Source organism: Bubalus bubalis, chromosome 7 (assembly GCF_019923935.1).
Source record: "Bubalus bubalis isolate 160015118507 breed Murrah chromosome 7, NDDB_SH_1, whole genome shotgun sequence".
Taxonomy (NCBI): domain Eukaryota; kingdom Metazoa; phylum Chordata; class Mammalia; order Artiodactyla; family Bovidae; genus Bubalus; species Bubalus bubalis.
Genome location: NC_059163.1, coordinates 110,548,007 through 110,571,971, shown reverse-complemented (window position 1 = coordinate 110,571,971; position 23,965 = coordinate 110,548,007). Strand labels below are relative to the sequence as shown.

Genomic DNA, 23,965 nt, shown 5'->3' with positions numbered 1-23,965 from the left:
CAGTTGTGTCTGACTCTGTGTGACCCCGTAGATGGCAGCCTACCAGGCTTCCCTGTCCCTGGGATTCTCCAGGCAAGAACACTGGAGTGGGTTGCCATTTCCTTCTCCAATGCATGAAAGAGAAAAGTGAAAGTGAAGTTCCTCAGTCGTGGTCCATGGTTAAGATCCCCATTATTTAGAACCATATTTTCCCATACAGGACAAAATACAGTTCTTCAAGCCTCCGTAAGTATTAGAAAAAACTATAGATTGAGTGACAGAGATTCCCATGGAATTTTCAAGACAATGATGGCTGTGCTGTGCTGTGCTTAGTCACTCAGCCATGTTTGATTCTTTGCGACCCTATGGACTGTAGCCCACCAGGGCTTCGCTCCATGGCCCTATGGACTGTAGCCCACCAGGGCTTCGCTCCATGGCCCTATGGACTGTAGCCCACCAGGGCTTCACTCCATGGGATTCTCCAGGCAAGAATACTAGAGTGGGTTGCCATGCCCTCCCCTAGGGGATCTTCCCAAACCAGGAATCAAACCCAGGACTCCTGTATTACAGGTGGATTCTTTACCATCTGAGCTACCAGGGAAGCCCAAGAATACTGGAGTGGGTAGCCTGTCCCTTCTCCAGGGGATCTTCCTGACCTAGGAATTGAACTGGGGGCTCCTGCATTGCAGGCGGATTCTTTACCAGCTGAGCTACCTGGGAAGCCCCAAGGAAATGATTAGGCATTATCAAAGAATCCAATCTCTTGTTCTGTGGTTTAATACATAATTGGTGCTCAAAAATATTTGTGGAGTGACAGGAGTATTTTTCTGTAGCAGTAGAGTTCTCATTGCACTAAGTTTTAAATCAAATATTTGAGGAACTTAGGCAATACATGTCCCTTTCATTTAAAATTCTATTGTATAACTGTCAGCCTAATTTAACCAACTAATAGCATGTAAAGCTTGAGTATTTATTCTTAGCTTGAGTATTTTTACTTCTCTGGGGGGAAAATATTATGAGACCTATTGATTAATTACTATTTTAAAATTACCAAAGCAGAATACATAGTGACATGAAAAAGTATAAAGGAAGTGAGGAAAGGGATGTGGTAAATTGATGTACAAAAGGACAACAGGAGTGGGGAAAAAAGAGAGATAAAAGGCTTCACTTTATCTGCTGGTCTTAGTACAGTTTCTCAGGGGTGAATAAAGTGGCTTCACATTGATACCCTCTGGGGCCTATATCAAATCTGGTGACTAAGTCATTCTCCCTGCAATCTGCTTTGATGCTGAGAAAACAAAGTTCAGTTAACTAGAATCAAATTAGCTTATCAAAGTTGCCAGACAAATGTAGACCCCACTGTGTTTGGAAATATAAATGGTTCATCTATTTGTTACTCTTTCAAACATATTTTTTCTTATATGTAATTCATCATATCTGGCATTTTTACCTTTTCATTTGCTATGGCACCTCTCCTATAAATCTCATGCTTAGAGATACACATAGAAGAAACAATACCTCATCACACATAAGGCTAAAGGCCAAACAATGGCAGAAAACAAGGTGTAAAATGATGCAGAAGTTGGAATGTGGCACAGCAGAGAAGGATTAGAGTGCATGGGAAAGGCAGCAATTGAGGGAGAAGGCAAACATCTCAGGCTGCCATGTTCAAGGACAGCTACAGTGGCAAGTCTGTGAATCAGGAGGATTTGACAATACAAATTCAGCATGTCACACTAAGGGAAGATGAGTATTGTTTGGAAGCATGTACACTCCATCATATAGGTTAGCGATGTGTTATGATATGGAAACATATTTATTGAGCACTTACTATACTCCAGGCGTTCTCGTGTCCTAAAGACTTCATAAGCTTTATCTCATTTAAAACCCACAATAACCCTTTTTGTTGTTATTTAGTGGCTAAGTTATCTCCGACTGTTTGTGACCCCATGGACTGTAGCCTGGCAGGCTCCTCTGTCCATGGGATTCTTCAGGCGAGAATACTGGAGTGGTTTGCCATTTCCTACTCGAGAGGATCTTCCCTATCCAGAGATTATTAAACCCCTGACTCTTGAGTCTCCTGCATTGGCAGACGGATTGTTTACCACTGCACCACCTGGGAAGCAAGGCAATGGACAGGTGGTTAAAACAATAGTCTGGACTAACAGTGAGAATGGGAGTGGAAAGAGGAAGGACATGGATGTGATACATCTTTTCAAGGAGGAATTACCAGGACTTGAATTCTAACTGGTTAGAGAGAATAATGGAAAAACTGGAAACTGGGCCTACATGTTGGTGAGAAGGCTGTAAAAATTAGGTTTTTAATATAAGACTGCAGGGAGTAGATAGAGAGGGGAAGGCAATAGAGTCACAAAATGGAACTGCTGATGTTGAGTACTGAGACAGGTCACACTGTACCACACCACACAGTTCAGTTCAGTTACTCAGTCCTGTCCAACTCTTTGCGACCCCAAGAATCACAGCACGCCAGGCCTCCCTGTCCATCACCAATTCCCGGAGTTCACCCAGACTCACGTCCATCGAGTCAGTGATGCCATCCAGCCATCTCATTCTCTGTCGTCCCCTTCTCCTCCTGCCCCCAATCCCTCCCAGCATCAGAGTCTTTTCCAATGAGTCAACTCTTCGCATGAGGTGGCCAAAGTACTGGAGTTTCAGCTTTAGCATCATTCCTTCCAAAGAAATCCCAGGGCTGATCTCCTTCAGAATGGACTGGTTGGATCTCCTTGCAGTCCAAGGGACTCTCAAGAGTCTTCTCCAACACCACAGTTCAAAGGCATCAAGTCTTCGGTGCTCAGCCTTCTTCACAGTCCAACTCTCACATCCATACATGACCACAGGAAAAACCATAGCCTTGACTAGACGGACCTTTGTTGGCAAAATAATGTCTCTGCTTTTGAATATGCTATCTAGGTTGGTCATAACTTTCCTTCCAAGGAGTAAGCGTCTTTTAATTTCACGGCTGCAATCACCATCTGCAGTGATTTTGGAGCCCAAAAAAATAAAGTCTGACACTGTTTCCACTGTTTCCCCATCTATTTCCCATGAAGTGATGGGACCAGATGCCATGATCTTCGTTTTCTGAATGTTGAGCTTTAAGCCAACTTTTTCACTCTCCACTTTCACTTTCATCAAGAGGCTTTTGAGTTCCTTTTCACTTTCTGCCATAAGGGTGGTGTCATCTGCATATCTGAGGTTATTGATATTTCTCCCAGCAATCTTGATTCCAGCTTGTGTTTCTTCCAGTCCAGCATTTCTCATGATGTACTCTGCATATAAGTTAAATAAGCAAGGTGACAATATACAGCCTTGACGTACTCCTTTTCCTATTTGGAACCAGTCTGTTGTTCCATGTCCAGTTCTAACTGTTGCTTCCTGACCTGCATACAAATTTCTGAAGAGGCAGATCAGGTGGTCTGGTATTCCCATCTCTTTCAGAATTTTCCACAGTTTATTGTGATCCACACAGTCAAAGGCTTTGGCATAGTCAATAAAGCAGAAACAGATGTTTTTCTGGAACTCTCTTGTTTTTTCCATGATCCAGTGGATGTTGGCAGTTTGATCTCTGGTTCCTCTGCCTTTTCTAAAACCAGCTTGAACATCAGGAAGTTCACGGTTCATGTATTGCTGAAGCCTGGCTTGGAGAATTTTGAGCATTACTTTACTAGCGTGTGAGATGAGTGCAATTGTGCGGTAGTTTGAGCATTCTTTGGCATTGCCTTTCTTTGGGATTGGAATGAAAACTGACCTTTTCCAGTCCTGTGGCCACTGCTGAGTTTTCCAAATTTGCTGGCATATTGAGTGCAGCACTTTCACAGCATCATCTTCCAGGATTTGAAATAGCTCAACTGCAATTCCATCACCTCCACTAGCTTTGTTCATAGTGATGCTTTCTAAGGCCCACTTGACTTCGCATTCCAGGATGTCTGGCTCTAGGTCAGTGATCACACACATCATCGTGATTATCTTGGTCGTGAAGATCTTTTTTGTACAGTTCTTCTGTGTATTCTTGCCATCTCTTCTTAATATCTTCTGCTTCTGTTAGGTCCATACCATTTCTGTCCTTTATTGAGCCCATCTTTGCATGAAATGTTCCCTTGGTATCTCTAATTTTCTTGAAGAGATCTCTCATCTTTCTCATTCTGTTGTTTTCCTCTATTTCTTTGCATTGATTGCTGAAGAAGGCTTTCTTATCTCTTCTTGCTATTCTTTGGAACTCTGCATTCAGATGCTTATATCTTTCCTTTTCTCCTTTGCTTTTTGCTTCTCTTCTTTTCACAGCTATTTGTAAGGCCTCCCCAGATAGCCATTTTGCTTTTTTGCATTTCTTTTCCACGGAAATGGTCTTGATCCCTGTCTGCTGTACAATGTCACGAACCTCATTCCATAGTTCATCAGGCAGTCTATCAGATCTAGGCCCTTAAATCTATTTCTCACTTCCACTGTATAATCATAAGGGATTTGATTTAGGTCATACCTGTATGGTCTAGTGGTTTTCCTTACTTTCTTCAATTTCAGTCTGAATTTGGCAATAGGAGTTCATGATCTGAGCCACAGTCCGCTCCTGGTCTTGTTTTTGCTGACTGTATACAGCTTCTCCATCTTTGGCTGCAAAGAATATAATCAATCTGATTTCGGTGTTGACTATCTGGTGATGTCCATGTGTAGAGTCTTCTCTTATGTTGTTGGAAGAGGGTGTTTGTTATGATCAGTGCATTTTCTTGACTCTGCTAATCCCATAAGGAATCTCCTTTCAGAGCTTTATGGTTGGTCATATCACTATGGCAGTCATGATTATCTTAGCACTTACTATTTTATGATTTATAAAAATATTTTCTTTTCATGTTTTTAATCACTCTTTGGCCATTCAATTCAAACTTTCATTCCCACTGATTTCCTGATGGCATGTTTCCAATTGTTTGAAAACAACTGCAATTAATGGGATTTTTTGCTTCAATGGAATACTTAGGCTATCACAAATTTTTCTGTCAATATATTAGCTATACTAGTGGATTTTGAGCCTTTTTTTTTTTGACACAGTGTATGTTTAAAAAATTACCTCACAATCCAGTACACACATTTTTATACAATTGTTTAGCCCACTAAAATAAAATGGTACTAAAAACAATACTTCTGATATTTCAATTCCATCCCATTTAAAAATGCTGACTAGATGCAGACTTACATATAGATTGGATAAACAAGAAGAGCATACTGTATAGCACAGGAACTATTTCAATACCCTATAATAAACCATAATGGAAAAGGATATGAAAAAGAATATTTGTGTGTGTGTGTGTGTGTATATGTATATATTCTTATATTGTTGTTGTTGTTGTTCAGTTGCTAAGTTGTGTCCAACTCTGCGACTCCGTGAACTGCAGCACACCAGGCAGGCTTCTCTGTCCATCACTATCTCCTGGAGTTTCCTCAAACTCATGTCCATTGAATGGGTGATGCCATCCAACTATCTCATCCTCTGTTGCCCCCTTCTCTTCTTGCCCTCAATTTTTTTCAGCATCAGGGTCTTTTCCAATGAGTCAACTCTTCTCATCAGGTGGCCAAAGTATTGGAGCTTCAGCTTCACATCAATCCTTCCAATGAATATTCAGGGTTGATTTCCTTTAGGGTTGACTAGTTTGATCTTGCTGTCCAAGGGACTCTCAAGAGTCTTCTCCAGCACCACAGTGTGAAAGTCTCAATTCTTTGGTGCTCAGCCTTCTTTATGGTGCAACTCTCACATCCATACATGACTACTGAAAAAAATATAGCTTTTACTATATGGATCTTTGTTGGCAAAGTGATGTCTCTGCTTTTTAAAACGCTGTCTAGATTTGACATAGCTATTCTTCCAAGGGGCAAGCATCTTTTACTTTTGTGGCTGTAGTCACCATTTGCATTGATTTTGGAGCTCAAGAAAATGAAATCTGACACTGTTTCCACATTTTCCCCATCTATTTTGCATGAAGTGATAGGACTGGATGCCATGATCTTAGTTTTTGAATGTTGAATTTTAAGCCAATATATATATTATTTGGAGAAGGCAATGGCACCCCACTCTGGTACTTTTGCCTGGAAAAATCCCATGGATGGAGGAGCCTGGTAGGCTGTAGTCCATAGGGTCGCTAAGAATCGGACACGACTGAGCGACTTCGCTTTCACTTTTCACTTTCATGCATTGGAGAAGGAAATGGCAACCCACTCCAGTGTTCTTGCCTGGAGAATCTCAGGGATGGGGGAGCCTGGTGGGCTGCTGTCTCTGGGGTCGCACAGAGTTGGACACAACTGAAGTGACTTAGCATAGCATAGCATAGCATATATATTATTATATATATATATATGAAGTATTATATATATAAAACTAAATCATACACCAAAAATACAATGTTGTAAAGCAACTGTGTGTCAATAAAACACATTTTTAAAAAGTGTTGACTAAAATCCATCAAATTTATATCTATAGTGACCCAAAGATTGAAAAACAGACAGCTTAACTGAGAGCTTCAAATCAGAGGTAACCAGGTGGTCATCTTGGGCCTCTGGTGCCCACACAGAATCTAACATGTAAAGCTTTAGAAATGTTGCAAATAGGAAAGAGGGAAGGAATCACATCTTTTGGGTAGATCCTCCATTTTTCTTAAAAAAGATTTGGTAAATTCATTGCATGACTATCTCAGTTTATGCCATCTGCAAACTTAGCAAATTTGTCCCCAAGTCCCAGACAATCCCAACTGTAGCATTAAATCCAACAGCCACAACAAATAGGAGTTTAAAATCATCTGAAGTTCATGGACAGGCAATAGGAGCTATAGATGTAGCCAGAGGAGCTTCAGTTGCTATGGCAAGCACTGTGTCATGGTGACTTCTACATTTTCCAGGATGGGGACAGGCAACCTCTGTGTATGTGTGTGTGTGTGTGTGTGTGTGTGCAGGCTCAGTGTGTACAATCACACATGGGTATGGGGGGATGAAAGCAAGTTTAGAGTAAAGCAGTGCCTTTGTCTGAGAAGAGAACTCAAATAGAAGACAGGTTTGGCCCTATGACTTGAACAATAGAACAAATGCTGGATCTCTAATTTTAAAGCTTTACCAAGGATGTCTACATTTTATTATTCAAGATATTCTAATCAATAATAAAATAGTAGCATCCTGCCTAGAGCCAGCAGCCACTCAATGCCAGGCTGAGTCAGCACATTCTTGATCCTGGTTTTATTTGAGTAATTTTGGTATCAGTAGGAAAAAAGGAATCAAATCAGAGATAAAAGACAATAGGATAGCTTTCTTCTTCCTTCTTGAGAACAGATTTGGATTCCCCGACAGTTGGACTAGATCTGCTCCGGCAGTCCTGCGCCCCTGCTGACATTTGAGAACTGTGTCCATCCTTGGAGGAGGAGCAGAAAGTAGCCCTCCTTCCTCCTCACTCATTTCCTGCCAGCCCTGCAAAGAGCTCTAGGAAAAGTAATTGTGCAATCCCTTACTCGTCTGTTTATTTCTTCCTTAGTGAAACAGACCTTTGTCTGTCTCCCTGTCCATGTCAACAGGAATAACAAACTGTAATGTTGTCACCGTAATGCAATCTGGGTCCTAATCAGACTAGTTAATATTTGCCAACACATTTCATTAAAAAAAAGGGAAAATCAAAACCCCAACCTGCTTAACTGATCTTAACAGTGGGTCAGTTTCATGTGGCGCTCTCAGTTCCATAATGTCTACAATTAACCTAGGCCAGGCAGACTTAATTTTAAGGGAAGGTTCTCTGAGCCTTACCTGTCTCAAGGGGCTTGAATCCAGGAAATTCTTGCTTAAAAACAGAATTACCTGTCTCAGAGCTCAGAGCTATTTTGTCCCTCTGCCATATAACAAATAATAGAGTATTTTTGATACTAACAATGAATTTAATAACCATTCTCTCATATTTATTGATCACCTACTATATATTAGGTATAATCATGTATAATCATACTTTATACAATTCTTATGCCTTGTATTTATTCTACCGTCTATGTACTGATTTTTAAAAAATTGACTTAAAACATTTTATGAAGTGTGATTGACTTACAACATTTTATTAGATTCAAGTATATGACATAGTGATTCAATTATTTTTATAGCTTATACACCATACAATGTTATTGTGATATTTACTGACTATATCTCCTGTGCAGTACATTACATCCCCATGACTTTTTTATTTTAGAACTGGTAGTTTGTACCTCTTAATTCCCTTCGCCTATTTTGCCCATCCTCTGAACCCCTTAGCCTCAGGGAGCAACCCATCAGTTTGTTCTATTTGTCTGTTTCCGTTTTCTTACATTTGTTTAATCTTTTAGATTCCACATGTAAATTAAAATATACACTGATCTTTAAGTTCCTTTCAGAATATTTATTTTAATTAAATTATTATAGGTTTGCTAATGATATTCTGGAGAAGGCAATGGCAACCTACTCCAGTACGCTTGCCTGGAAAATCCCATGGACGGAGGGGCCTGGTGGGCTGCAGTCCATGGGGTTGCTGGGAGTCGGATATGACTGAGCGACTTCACTTTATTTTTTCCCTTTCATGCATTGGAGAAGGAAATGGCAACCCACTCCAGTGTTCTTGCCTGGAGAATCCCAGGGATGGGGGAGCCTGGTGGGCTTTCGTCTATGGGGTCACACAGAGTTGGACATGACTGAAGTGACTTAGTAGCAGCAGCAGCAATGATATTCTAATTCACATTTTAATGCAACCTGTCTTAATTAGAGATTCATTTCATTAATTACTGTTGCACTTACACTTCTGTTATTGCTTAGAATGTGGATTTTCCTTTTCCTTATTATTTACACATGAAGAAAGACTAGCTGAAAACAATACCCTCAGTAGGTAGTTTCTTTTTAAAAAATTTTATGCAATAGAGATATATTGATATAATATCCTTCTTATAAAAACATGTAAAAATGGCATGATGGGTTATGGGTGAATGATGAGGAAAAGGATAGAAGTGGGGTAAAAGGAAAAAGAAATTAATTATTTGATTAACTAACAAGACAGAGTCCTTTAAAGACCAATGCTCAAACTAAAATGAGTTGAGAGCTAAGATTAATTCAACCATCACTAATAACTGTAACTAAATTTTAGAATATATAATAAAGGATAAATTTTTCTAATCTTCAGAAATACTATTAATATTTTTAAAATTCAGATTTTATTTTATTAGAGTAGTTTAAGGTTTATAGCAGATTGAGAAGAAGATATAGAGATTTTTTTTATATACCTCTGTCCCCATGCATGCGTAAAGTCCCCCACCATCAACATTCCCCACCAGAGTAGAGTGGCATATTTGTTATAATCAGTGAACCTTCATGTACACATCATCCAATGTCTATAGTTTACATTAGGGCTCATTCTTGGTGTTGTATATTCTGTGGGTTTGTACAAATGTATAACGACATGTTTCTATCATAAGGGGAACCACACAGAGTTGTTTCAGTGTTCTGTTTCACTCTGTGCTCCATCTATTCATTCCTCCCTTCCCAGCCCTTCTTTTTTAGTATATGTGCTGCAGAAGCAAGCACCCTCCCTGTCCTTCTAACCCCTGGAAAACACTCATCTTTTTATTATCTCCATAGTTTTGCCTTTTCCAGAATGTCATATAGTTGGAATTTTACAGTATGTAGACTTTTCAGATTGGCTTCTTTCGTTTAGCAATATGTATTTAAGGTTCTTCCAAGTATTTTCATTTCTTATTAGCACTGAATAATATTCCATTGTCCAGATAAACCATTATATTCACCTACTGAAAGATGTGCTGGTTGCTTCCAAGTTTGGGTAATTATGAATAAAGCTGCTATAAGCATCCATGTGGGGGTGTTTGTGTAGCTATGTGTTTTCAACTTATTTGAGTAAATACCAAAGAGTGCAGCTGCTGGATTGTATGTTAGGAGTATGTTTAATTTTGTTAAGAAATTGCCAAACTATCTTCCAAAGTGGTTGTACCTTTTTGCATTCCACCAACAACTGAGCGACTTCCCTTTCACTTTTCACTTTCATGCATTGGAGAAGGAAATGGCAACCCACTCTAGTGTTCTTGCCTGGAGAATCCCAGGGATGGGGGAGCCTGGTGGGCTGCTGTCTATGAGGTCACACAGAGTTGGACATGATTGAAGTGACTTAGCAGCAGCAGTAGCAGCAGCAATGAATGAGAGTTCTTATTCTACATCCTCACCAGCCTTTGGTGTTATTTTGATTTTTTGGATTTTAGTCATTCTAAATGATGTGTAATGGCATCTGGTTGTTGTTTTAATTTGCTTTTCTCTAATGAAGTATGATGTGGAGCAGCTTCTCATACGCTTATCTGCTCCTTGTATATTTTCTTTGGTGAAGTGTCTCTTAAAGATTTTTGGCCCATTTTAAAATCAGATTGTTTCCTCATTGAATTTTAAGAGTTCTTTGTATATTTTGAGTTAACAGTCATTTTCCAGAAATGTCTTTTAAAAATATCTTCTCCCAGTCTATAGTTGGTCTTCTCATTCTCTTGGCATCATCTTTCGTAGAGCATAAGTTTTTAATTTAAATGAAGTTCAGTTTATCAATTCTTTCTTTCATGGATTGTGCCTTTAGTGTCGTATCTAAAAGGTCATCACCATACCCAAGGTCATCTGAGTTTTCTCCTCTGTGATTTTCTAGTTTAATAGTTCACATTTTGCATTTAGGTCTATGATCCACCATTTTGAATTAGTTTTTGTGAAGGGTGCAAGGTCTGTTTCTGGACTAACTTTTTGCTTCAGTTCAGTTCAGTTCAGTCGCTCAGTCATGTCTGACTCTTTGCGACCCCATGAATTGCAGCACGCCAGGCCTCCCTGTCCATCACCAACTCCCAGAGTTCACCCAGACTCACATCCATCGAGTCAGTGATGCCATCCAGCCATCTCATCCTCTGTCGTCCCCTTCTCCTCTTGCCCCCAATCCCTCCCAGCATCAGAGTCTTTTCCAATGAGTCAACTCTTCGAATGAGGTGGCCAAAGTACTGGAGTTTCAGCTTTAGCATCATTCCTTCCAAAGAAATCCCAGGGCTGATCTCCTTCAGAATGGACTGGTTGGATCTCCTTGCAGTCCAAGGGACTCTCAAGAGTCTTCTCCAACACCACAGTTTAAAAGCATCAATTCTTCGGCGCTCAGCCTTCTTCACAGTCCAACTCTCACATCCATACATGACCACAGGAAAAACCATAGCCTTGACTAGACGGACCTTTGTTGGCAAAGTAATGTCTCTGCTTTTGAATATGCTATCTAGGTTGGTCATAAGTTTCCTTCCAAGGAGTAAGAGTCTTTTAATTTCATGGCTGCAGTCACCATCTGCAGTGATTTTGGGTTACCTTTGCTCTTTTCTTGATGATCAGTTGACTATATTTATATGGGCCAAAATCTGAACTCTGATGACATTTTATTACTCCATTGATTTATTTGTCTGTTCTTTAACCAAGATCAGACTGCCTTGATTATTGTACCTTTAAAGGAAGCCATGAAGTTTGGTAGCATCAGTCCTTCAATTTTGTTCTTCTTTAATATTGTGTTGGCTATTCTAGGTATTTTGCCTCTCCACATAAACTTTAGAATCAGTTTGGCAAGATCACAAAATAACTTGCTGAGATTTCAATTGGTGTTGCATTAAATTTATAAATCAAGTTGGGAAGAACTCGCATTTTGCCATTTTTGAATCTTCCTATCCTAGAACATGGAAATATCTCTTCATTTGATTTCATTCACCAGAGTCTTATAGCTTTCCTCATAAAGTTTCTACCTATTTTGTTAAATTTATACTCAAGTATTTCATTTGGGGGAGGCTAATATAAATGGTGGTTAGTTTCCTTTGATAAACTAGACATTGCTCTTATGTTTCTCTATAGAAATAACAAGTAATCTGGTACACATGAGAAGTATATCCTTCCCTCACTCACCCCAAAGCCTCTTAAAGTAAAAGAGAAGAAACATAAATGTACTAAAAAATAATGTGAGTTCTTCGTAATATGCAAAGAAATGGGGAAATACCAGTCACAGATTATTATTATTATTGTTGTCAGGCGAATTGTCATTGTTTCCTAGCCTCTTCTGTGCGATCCCTATGATAGGAAGTCAAAGGGATCTTTGGTGGATCATTTCTCCCACCTTCATTTGTCGAGTGGATATGTTAGCTGGGAGATGCTCTGCCTGCCAAGAATCCAGCAGCAGGAGTTGTGCTCCTGCAACTTCAGTTTGAACATATACTTAATATTCCCATAATGGGTAGAGGGAATATATACTCATAAAATGATAGCATATAAGAATACATGTCAAAAGTAAGGCTGGATATGATAATTTAAGACCAGATACTATAAAACTCCTAGACAAAACATAGGCAGAACATTTTTTGATATAAACTGCAGCAACATTTTTTTTGGATTCACCTCCTAGAGTAATAGAAATAAAAGCAAAAATAAACAAATACAACCTAATCAAATGTAAAAGCTTTTGAACAGCAAAGGAAACCATAAACAAAACAGGGCAACTAACAGAATGGGAAAAAATATTTGCAATTGATGTGATTGACAAGGGATTCATTTCCAAAATATACATACAACTCATATAGCTCCATATCAAGAAAACAAACAACCCAATCAAAAAAATGGGCAGATTTCAACAGACATTTCTCCAAAGAAGACATAGATGTCAAATAGTCACATGAAAAGGTTCTCAACATTGCTGATTATTATAGCAGCGCAAATCAAAACTGCATGAGATATCACTTCACACCACTCAGAACGGTCATTATCAAAAAAATCTACAAATAATAAATGCTGGAGAAGGTGTGGAGAAAAGGGAACCATCCTACGCTGTTGGTGGGAATGTAAACTGGTGCTACTACTATGGAGGACAGTCTGGAGCTTCTGTAAGAAGCTAAAAATAGAGTTGCCATATAATCCAGGAATCCCACTCCTGGGCATATATCAAAAAAAAAAAAAAAAACAACTAATTCAAAAAGATACATGTACTCAAGTGTTCATAGCAGCACTATTTACAATAGTCAAGACATAGAAGCAACCTGTGTTCATCAACAGATAAATGGACAAAGAAGATACATGGTGTATATACATATATAGAGATGTGATATACATATATATCACACTGTGTTTTTTTTTTTCCCTGAGAAAAACCCAAACAAACCTTCTGGCCAACTTGCAATATGTGCCAAAGTGCAATGTATGCCACTTGCAACAATATGGATGGACCTAGAGGTTATCATACTAAGTGCAGTAAATCAGACAGAGAAAGACAGATATCATATGATCTCACTTATATGTGAAATTTAAAAAGATGATACAAACAAACTTATTTACAGAATAGAAATAGACTCACAGACACAGAAAACAAACTTATAGTTACTAAAGAAAAAAGAGGGGCAGGGAGGGATAAATTAGGAGTTTGGGATTGACAGATACAGACTGTTATACATAAAGTAGATAAACAAGGATACTGTATCGCACAGGGAAATATATTCAATATCATGTAATAATCTATAATTGAAAGAAATCTAAAAAAGAATACATATATGTGTATATGTATAACTGAATCATTTTTTTAAAAAGAAAAAAAAGTATGCGTCAAATACGCTTGTTTGGGGGCTTCCCTGGTAGCTCAGCTGGTAAAGAATCCACTTGCAATGCAGGAGCTGCTGCTGCTGCTAAGTCACTTCAGTCACATCCGACTCTGTGCGATCCCATAGACGGCAGCCCACCAGGCTCCTCTGTCCCTGGGATACTCCAGGCAAGAATACTGGAGTATTTCCTTATCCAATACATGAAAGTGAAAGTGAAGTCACTCAGTTGTGTCTGACTCTTCGAGACTGGGATTTTCCAGGCAGGCGTACTGGAGTAGGTTGCCATTTCCTTCTCCAGCAATGCAGGAGGCCCTGGTTCAACTCCTGGGTCGGGAAGATCCCCTGGAGAAGGGATAGGCTACTCACTCCAGTATTCTAGTGCTTCCTTGGTGGCTCAGACAGTAAAGAATCCACCTGCAATGCTGGAGACCTGAGTTGGATCCCTGGGTTGGGAAAATCTCCTGGAGAAGGGCATGACATCCCACTGCATGGACTGAGAAGCCTGGTGGGCTGTTGTCCATGGGGTCGCAGAGAGCTGGACATGACTGAGTGACTAAGCACACATACATGCTTGTTTGGGCAGACCTAAACATAACACTTTTTAAGTATCTTTTTTCCTTTTCAACAGTTCATTCTGATTCATAAGCTTCTCACACATTTTGGGAAGGGCCTTCAGCCCAAACAAAGAATTTTTCTCCCAGAACCTTTAAAGTTGGGGAGTATTTTGACCTCAGAAGTGTCCATTCTCCATAACAGTGGCTTTTGAGATCACAGCTGAATTCTCAAAATGTTTTAGGAATTTTAGATTCCAGCCTAAATGGTGAAGAAAGTGGCCACTGTTCCCTCTTTTTGTGGGCTAACCTCTCAGGAGAAGTGGCAGATTCTGCCCTTGTGGGGTCTGTGTCTAGGTGGGAGGCAAGGTGATCTCAGGGAAAGGCATGAGAGACCTGCAAAAGCAGAACATCTGTCCCCAAGGGACAGTCTGCAGTCTACACACTGTGCATTCCAGGAGAGAGGCGAGGAGCCCCAGGGAACACAGGCTGAACTCTTCTGCTTCGGAACCACTGTGCTTCCTTGTGCAGATATTGTTCTGTGCGGCTGCCTGCCCTTCACTGGTCCACCTGTCAGATCTTCAACTTGGCTTTTCCCCTTTTGTCATGGGACCTTGGAGAGTCAGTCCACAATGGTGACCTTCTGGTTACTTGTCTGCGGTAATCAGACAAGAAAAAATTGTCATGTTTGTTTGCTGGGCCATCTGCTGGGCCTTAGTCATTTCAAACTCCTTTTTTCCATCCTCTGTCCTTGGGTTCTGAGGCTCCTGGATATATAATATTTTCTTGTCACTAGTTGCTCATGATTGACTCATAAGCCTTCATCCCTGCATTCCACCCAGCCTCATGCTGCCATCACTGGTGACCCTGACATATGTGAATCCAAAACACTTTCTGGCTTCATCTTAGTTGACCTCTTAGCCAGGTTCAACACATGAATGTTTCTTCTTTGAAATGTGTGTCTCTTTTAGCCTCTGTGACCCACAGTTTATTTGGTTTTCTTCTGTGTTTTGGTCCAGACTGCCTTGGGTAGCTTTTTTTCCTTAGTTCTAACTGCCAGAGTTTGTTAGATTTATTCCTTGGCTTTTTTCACTATCCCCTATTTTCCTTTAAAGGAGATCTTAATCCCATCGCTTTATCAGCCTCCTTATCTTTGCTGCAATATTGCTGTTTAACAAACTACCCTAGAATTCAATGTCAGATAGCCATGCGCATTTTCTGCCTGAGGAAATTGAGACTCAGAGAGAAATACTACCTTCTTATAGGGGACATAAGTGACATAAGCCTCCAAATCTGATGCTCCGGCCACTGCATTTTCTACTGTATTATGAACTTAGAAAGGAACTATCATATCCATCTCACTTCTATCAATAGACAATGTGGAGTTATCACATTTCAAAATAATTTTTAAAAATTCACCCATATTTGTTCTCTAAAATTCTGTACAAATATGCCATTAGTGTCTCTTGCTAACCTGCTTTATCTGATACTTAAATGAGAACTTTCATCTCTCTCTAAACCATTGTAGTGGTCAATCCCTATGAAAGTATTAATTACATGAGATATTCAAGTTTAGTATAATATCATATAATGTTACTCACTTGGAATGAAGGAGGTATCCATAAAGATTCCTTGGTGGCACACAGAAACAGATGATCCGGACTAGCTTACAGAGAAGGGGAATTTATCAGAAAAGTAATAACAAACACCTAGAGCACCTCCTTTGAGTAGAGACCATTCTAAGCATTAAAATCATCAATTCCTAGAGAACCCTGTATACAGGCATCATCACTAGTCTCACAGATGTGGAAACCAAGGCACAGAGAAGTTAAATGGTAACTTGCTCCAAATCACACAGTTAGGGTGTGGCTAGTCTGGATTTGAACCCAAGCCATGTGGTTCCCAGAGTTTGGCACTATAGCCTATCAAAAGACACAGGAATGGAAGAGAAGAAGGCTACAGAAGCAGGGTAGAAGAGGGAAGAAACCAGGGTATGGTAAAAAACTGTCACTGGGATAAGTTATTTCTAATTACCCCCACCGTCATCTCCCAAACCCCTGCCTGCATCAATTAAATGCTCCAGATGCAAAGCCCAAGGAGAGAGGCATAATTGACCTTGTCTGGAGGAGGATAGGTCCCCTCATGTGATAGTTCTAAGGTTTGGGAAAGGTAGCCAGCAAAACATGCCCATTTCATGGAGAATTATTTTTTTTTATTCATATAACACAATGACCACATAGCAGCTCTCCGAGAGATCCCACAACTGCCTTAAGAACATGCCCTCATAGACTTCTTTATTTGGGAGAGATGTCCTTACTCATTTCCCACCTTCCGCCTCTGCCCCAAGGCCACTCCGTAGACCTCATATTCTCCCATTTGAATTGAATCACAGCTTGTTTAAATCTCCATCAGGGGAAAACTCTTCCCTAACCCCATGGAGCTACTGATTCCACCAGAGCTCTGATTCCTCACAATCCACCATCTTGAAATGACAGTCCATGATCCCTACATACCTCCCTTCCTGTAGAGTCACTTCCAGTCACCATGGTCTTTTTTCTTCCTCTGTCATTCCTGTCATTCCACCAACACTGCCCTTGCTAAAACCACCAATGATTGTATTTTGCCAAAACAAACACTTTTCTCTCCTTATCTTTGTAGACTTCTCAGCAGCATTGACAGTCTGAACACTTTGTCCTTCTGGAAGCTCTCTTATCTGTGATATGCTCTCCTTGGGTTTTCCTCTTTTCTAAGGAAGTCTCCTTCATAATGCAGTCTTTGACTTTTTTTTTTTTCCTCAGTTAATTTCCTAAATGTTGGCATTTGCCAGAACTTCTGCTCGTCTCACTTTTTACTTTCAACTTGAGGGGCACCATTACTTATATGTTCAGGAATCTCAAATCTCAAGCCAGAATTGTCAGTCAATTTCCAAAATAGCAGCCCTCCAGTTAGAAGTGTTATTACCTCAACTAGGTTCAAATGCTAACACACCTTGATCTCTAATCATGTTCTTCTTCTCAATTAGCTAAGCGAATGTCACCTCCATCTTCTCACATAGAGCCAGAAACTTCAAAACCACTCTTGTCTCTCTGTTCTTCTCCCTCACACCCAACTAGCCACCATGTCTTAGAGATCCTTCTTTTTAAATATCTCCTCTATCGACCACTTTCTCTTGAGTCTCCCTACTGCTGATGTGATATAGGCACTTATCACTTCTTGCCAGAATTATTTCAAGGACTTCCTATATAATCTCTCTATCTCCAATCTGTACCTTCTTCTATTCTCCGCACTGCTGCCAGAAAGATTTTTCTAAAATGCAAATATAATCATGTAACTTCCAGAATTAAAATCCTTCTGTGACACCCACACATTCCATGAGGAAATTCAAATTCCTAAGCTTGGCACACAAAACTCTTTGTGATGAAGCTCCTGTTGCCTCTAAGCCTCATAACTTGTTAGGATCTCCAGAACCTTTTAATCCAACTGTAGCATCCATGTAGCAATCCAACAAGCATCCATGATACTTCCTGTTTCTTGAATGCCCTCTGTACTCTCAATACTGTCGCTAAAATTCAGATCCACCCATAACCTGTGAATGTGAGCTTAACCCACAACCAGCGTCTTTGTAGATATAATCAAGTTAAGAGGAGGTCACATTGGGTTAGGTTAAGTCCTAAATCCAATATGACTAGTTCATTAAGAAGACGGGAAAATGGACCTAGACACAAATACTGGGGAGAAGTTCCTGTGAAGAGACAGGAGCAGAGCCTGGAGTGATGTGTTTACAATTTGAGCACTGTGGGCAACCACCAGAAGCTAGGAGAGGGACATGGAACAGATTCTTAGAGCCACCAGAAGGAACCAACTCTGCCGACACCTCGGTCTCAGGTTCTAGCTTACAGAACAGTGAGAGAACAAATCCCTGTTGTTTCAAGCCACCCAGTTTGTGGCATTTTTCTATGACAGATCTAGGAAACAAATACATTCTTCCTCTTTATTCCCTTGTGAAGCTCAGTTCAGCTCAGCATCTCCTCCTCTGGGTAACTTTTTTAGACCTCTCCCACCCTAAGCGTTTCCCAACCCCTGATTTAGATACCTCCCCTCTGTTCTCATTGCATTGGTGCAGGGGCATGGCCCCTTTATAAGGTATTGCTTTGCTGTCAAACATTGATTTTTGTTCCTTTGTTTTTATTTGTTAAGCAGTAAGGTCTAAGAGTGTAAAGAGAGTGCCTACCTGGCAGGCCTGGTATCCTCCCTGGCACTGGCAAGAAAAAAAAAAAAGCGTGCAGTTAACACGGGTAAAAGTTTAACATGCCTCAAAAGAACTGTGCTCTTATTTCCTTCAAATAGAAAGTTATAAATCATCGAGTGGACATAAGTTAATGGGAAAATAAGATCTCACATTAGACCAATAATGTGCAATGTATTGCCAACAAAATCACTTTAACATAAAGGAAGAGCTGTTTCTATTATTGAAGTTGTTTTATTCACTAGCTATGATGAGAATCATGTCCATGCCATCGCAACTCATGAATTGTTTGCTCTGCATTTTTATTCACTGCTTTGACTAGCAGTTTTTAACAAAAATAAATATTCTACATCCTTTTTAAACAATAAAATAAATGGAATCCAGGCAAGTTTACATCATGCCTTGTCAGCCTGACCATGAGCAGTTGTGTTCTCTCTCTTGCTTCAGCAGTGCACATTCTTTATTGGGATAAACCCACAGGTTTAGAAGAATTAATTAAGAAAGGATCAATCCAAAATGTGTAGGCGCTACCCTGAGAACTTACTTTGCAGATGTGTTGGTGCTTTTCATTAAAAATGACCTCTTCATGGCCTGAAGTGGCTTAGTGGGCTATTCCCACTTGATTATCATGGGGATTATGAATTTATGTCAGAAATCTCACAAATCTGTGGAAATTCACCTAATAAAATTATAATGAGCTGGACTTGTTTGCTTTTAAGAATTCATTAATATAATAATTTGTCATACATGCAATTATATTACTCTCAGATGGTAAGGGAGGCTATTTTTTTCTAAAAGTGATAAGAACATCACCCACATCTGCTCAGGCCTAAGAAGACCACATGTTATTAAGATCAACCAAGCTTGCCAAGGGCCTCAGCATGTAGCTTTGTAAAACCTCTTGCTTAACTGAAGGCTATAAGATGAGATGAAGGCAGGGCCTTCACAGTAATTATTTTTGTATCCACTCAACTCTTATACAGCTAAATAAAGGGCCTGAAGTACTAAATATGAAACATACTACTTTTTTTTAGCTATTCAAAATTTTTTAACATACACTAGTGCTGGGCCTGTGAGACTAGAGAGACACAGAAATGAGCAAAACTTCATTCCGGCCTACAGGGGTTGGCATCTGCTGGGGACAGAGGCAATTTAAGTGCCAGAGATTTCAACAGGAACACAAGAGGAAAAGGACTCATTCCAATCTGTGCAGTCAGTGGAAATAACCACACAGATCATGGTACATGCAAAGTGGACTTCGGGAACAGCTCCAAGTTTAATGAGGAGTAAGGGGGAAGGACAAATGGTAAGGCATCAGGCACAAAAGGTGGAAATAATGTTATTTATATGTATTTATATATGTGACATTTATTTATGTGATATTTATTTATGTGATATTTATTTGTGTGATATATATATTTATATATGTGACATTTAACTCATTAATTCATTCATCAAACATTATCTAGCTTTTGCTACATCCCAGGCACTGACAGTATCATGATAAATATACCAGTTCTCACCTTCAGGAAGTTCCTCCCTAGCGTGGAAGGAGGAAATGAAAAGGGCTGATTGGAATATAATACAATGAGCTTCATGAAAGAATGAGATACAGGGCATTAGGAGATCACACTGTTGGTGAAACTGAGAGAGGGCCTACCTAGGGAATCTGAGAGTAAGTGACAGCAAGGCTGCCTTGAAAGTCAAGCAGGAATCCTCAACAGCATATTAACAAACCCAATCCAACAATATATAAAAGAGATCGTACATGGTGATTAAGGTGGACTTTTGCCAGAGACACAAGGATGGTTCAGTATGTGCAAATCAATCAATGTGATACACCATATTAATAAAGGGAAGGATAAAAATCACACAAGTATCTCAGTAGACACAGAAAAGGCATCTGACAAAATTCAGGATAAAGACTCTCATCACAGTGAATATAGGGGAGACATATGTCAACATGACCACACCAGTCAGAATGGCTGTCATTAAAAAGACTACAAATAATAAATACTGGTGAGGATGTAGAGAAAAGGGAACTTGTGTACACCTTGGGTGGGAATATAAATTGGTGCAGCCACTACGGAAACTGGTATGCAGTTTCCTCAAAAAACTAAAAATAGAACTATCATATGATCCTGCAATTCCACTTTGGGTATATCCAGAAAAAGAAAAAAACACTAATTAGAAAAGATATATCCACCTCAATGTTCAGAGCACACTATTTACAATAGGTAAGATATGGAAGCAACTCAAATGTCCATCAACAGATGAATAAAGAAGATGTGGTAAAAATAGATAATGTAATATTAGTCATAAAAAAGAATGAAATAATGTCATTTGGAGCAATATGATGGACCTAGAGAATATTATGACTTGTGAAATAAGTCAGAGAAATACAAATACTACATGATATTACTTAGATATAGAATCTAAAAAATAAAACAAATGTAAGTAGCAAAACAGAAAAGACTCATGGATACAGAAAGCAAACTAGTACAAATCATGGGCATGAGATAAACAGATACAAACTACTAAGTATAAAATAGATTATATTTTAGGGAATTGTCACCACTGTCTTATAATAACTCTAATGGAGATAATCTGTAAAAATACTGAATCACTATGCTGTGTATCTGAGACTACCATAATACTGTAAATCAACTATATCTCAATTTTAAAAAAAGAAAGTTGAGCAGGAGTTGTCAGCGAAGGGGGGAGGGCATTTCATGTGCACATTAAGAACAACTCACGGACAGATGTTAGAAGAGAGAGACAGCTTGTTGGCAGGAGTGGTCGAGGGTGGGGTGGGGTTGGAACGATGTATTGTTGAGCATTGCTGGAGCTCCAGATCAGGGCTGATAGTGCAAAGCAGCCATCTGTTAAGAGATGAGACTAAAGGGAGCAACAAAGTGAGACTGCACTGGGCTTTTCCCCTTGCCAACAGGCAGTCACTGCGGGCTAGACGGGGCAGGTGTGTGGAGACTGGAGGGAAAAGGACCTTTCAGAAGGTGACTGCAGGAGGTACTGAGAGAACCAAGGTATGGTCACAGGAACAGAGAGGAAAGGATGGATCTAGAAATACTGAAGCTATGAAACCTCCTGTGCGCCATGACTGACTGGATGCGAAGGATGAGTTAGCTGGGCTATCCAAGATGTCAAGATGAGGCAGTACAGTAACAGGTAAGCGCTGTGATGGAGGTGCTCATAAGACACCATGTACGTCTGTGAGGAGAGGGACCCCACCACCTTCAGGAGGGTTCTGGAAAGCTTTGCTGAGTAGGATGACCCCTGAACTGAGACCTGAAGGGTGAAGAGTTAGCCATGTGAAGGAAAGGGTGGAAAGGAGGAGGTCACTCAAGGCAAAGAAAACAGCATGAGCAGGGGCAGGAGACTGAACACAAGGCATTAGAGAACTACTAGCAGTTTAGAGTTACTGTGGACCTTATCTTTGAGAAACATTTCTCTGTGGGAGAGGCTCCATTAGCAAGACTGTTAAGAATTTTCTAGAATCTGATGATTTGTATTCACACCCAGCTTGCCACTTATGAACTGTGTGGCCTTGGGTAAATGACTTAACTCCTCGGCGCCTAGAGCTTATAACAGAGGGATGGAAGTAGCATCTACCTCATGGGGTTGTTGTGAGCTCTTAGAAAGAAGGCTTTGCACAGTGTTGGCTAGCAGCAGCAGCAACATATGTAGTGTTAGTCACAGACAACTACTTGTAGTTTCTTACTAATAAACTTACTGCCAGGTAATCTTCCAAGTCCACTGCCCCTTCCCCACCTCCCTTCCCTTACTCCACCCACTCCATAATCACAGAACCACCAAAGGTCATGGTCCACAACTTGACATTTTAATTCTGAAAATATTTTGGAACCTTAGGCTGCACTGAAAAGATCTCAATTCTTGACTCTGTCCTCCAATGCACTTCTTTTTGCTGTTCTCAAATCTTACTATGGCCTTTCTGCATAATTATTTCCAAAAGAAATGATCAAGATTCACCTTTTATACAAAATGAAATTGACACGGATTGGGGAAAAGGCACATAAAGTAATTCAGCGTCCAGGAACTGGCAGAGAAACTGGGTGTTTGGGAAGGAATCACTATGAGCAAGGAGCTCATTAGAACATCCACTCTTTGCCTAAATCTCTAACTCTGCTACTCCAGCTGCTTAATCTATCCTCAGTGGACAAGGAAGTCATACACAAGTTTTCCACTTAGATACATCATTTCCTAGCTTGACTTCATCAGTTGCTTATCTTTTCAGCTCTTTCCCTTTTTATTTTGCAAAATATCTATATATCTTTTTCTTTAACTGATAGACATTTTCCTTTTCATAGAGGTTGCTCAATCACACTCACCCCTTTTTTTAAATAGAAGGAATATATTTTCCTCATGTAATTACACATAAAAATTAAGAGGACACAATACTTAAGTACTTGTCATGTTCTCTGAATGTTTTAACAAAAGTGATAAAAGGAATTGTCAATAAAAGTCAAGGATACTGGTTTGCAACACACAAAAATGTTCATTTCAAAAGCTGAACTGCTTCAACAAAATTGTGGTTTTTTGCTGATCATCTTGTTAAAGTTATATAGATAACAGTAGTGGGTGATGCTCATTATAACCATTCTATCATGATGACCCAGAAATCTTGTCCTCAGCTTTTTGATTCCTCATACTCTGGCTGGGACTGACTTCAGACCAGCTTTGATATTTCTCTTCCAGCAAAATTCACCTTTCATTGGTGCTTTCCTGTATTCTGTCTTTATCACATCAGATAAAGACATCAGATAAAGGTTCTTTTCATCTGAGAATCTACCTCATAATTGGAAAGCTTACTTTAAAAAAATACTATAGATCCTTTGTCCTTTTTTTCATTTAAAAAATGTGACTCCAGCTTCAATGTATTTGCATTTTCTATATACATCTCCTCTTATACATTATAAATACATTCCTATTTATTTTATCTCTTATCATTGGTTCCAGGAGTTTTTTGACTTTCAGAATGAGTAGAAAACAAAAACCTCAAGGAAGAAAAGTCACCAAGTACTGACTGGGAAATATATGCTTTATTTCATTACATTAAAGATGCTTTAAATATGATAAATATCTTAGATACAATACAGCCACTTAAAAAAAACAACTTAATTTTATAAGGATTTAGAAGTACCACGAAAATACTTATAAAGCAAATTATTATTATTTTTTACTCTACTATGCTAGTCTCAAATTCCTGAAGAATTTCAACACTGAACTCAATGGAAAACTGAACTAAGTAAACATTTATTGAGGAGTCCTATGCTTAAGGCATTATGTTAAGTTTGGGGGGTGGGCTATGCCAGAAAAGCTGGCTGATAGGCTCCAGAACTGAACATTTTAAGGAAGATATACCTCTAAGAACAACTACCGTACTAGGCTTACAAAGGAAAGTGCTAGGAGAGTACAGAAGGGCAAATGTTCAATTGACACTAGAGTAAAATTCAAAGACTTTTTGCAAGTGCCGGTAAAGATTTTAAGAAACACATATAATGTTATTTCCTTAAGCCTTG

General features: G+C 39.5%; 1 protein-coding gene across 3 annotated transcripts in view; it reads right to left on the bottom strand.

Moving 5' to 3' along the window:
• The window catches only part of GPRIN3 (GPRIN family member 3), a 76,978-nt gene that overhangs the window by 29,513 nt on the left and 23,500 nt on the right, over positions 1-23,965 (bottom strand). Inside the window, exons 2-4 of one of the 3 annotated variants that reach the window (XM_044946242.2) lie at positions 18,393-18,419; positions 15,763-15,823; positions 14,608-14,816 (exon numbers count right to left, since the gene is read on the bottom strand). The exons of 1 other annotated variant lie outside the window; for it this stretch is intronic. The gene's annotated coding sequence lies outside the window, so the exon portion shown is untranslated. The remainder of the gene's footprint in view (positions 1-14,607; positions 14,817-15,762; positions 15,824-18,392; positions 18,420-23,965) is intronic. One more of the 3 variants, XM_025290412.3, reaches the window with a different exon arrangement.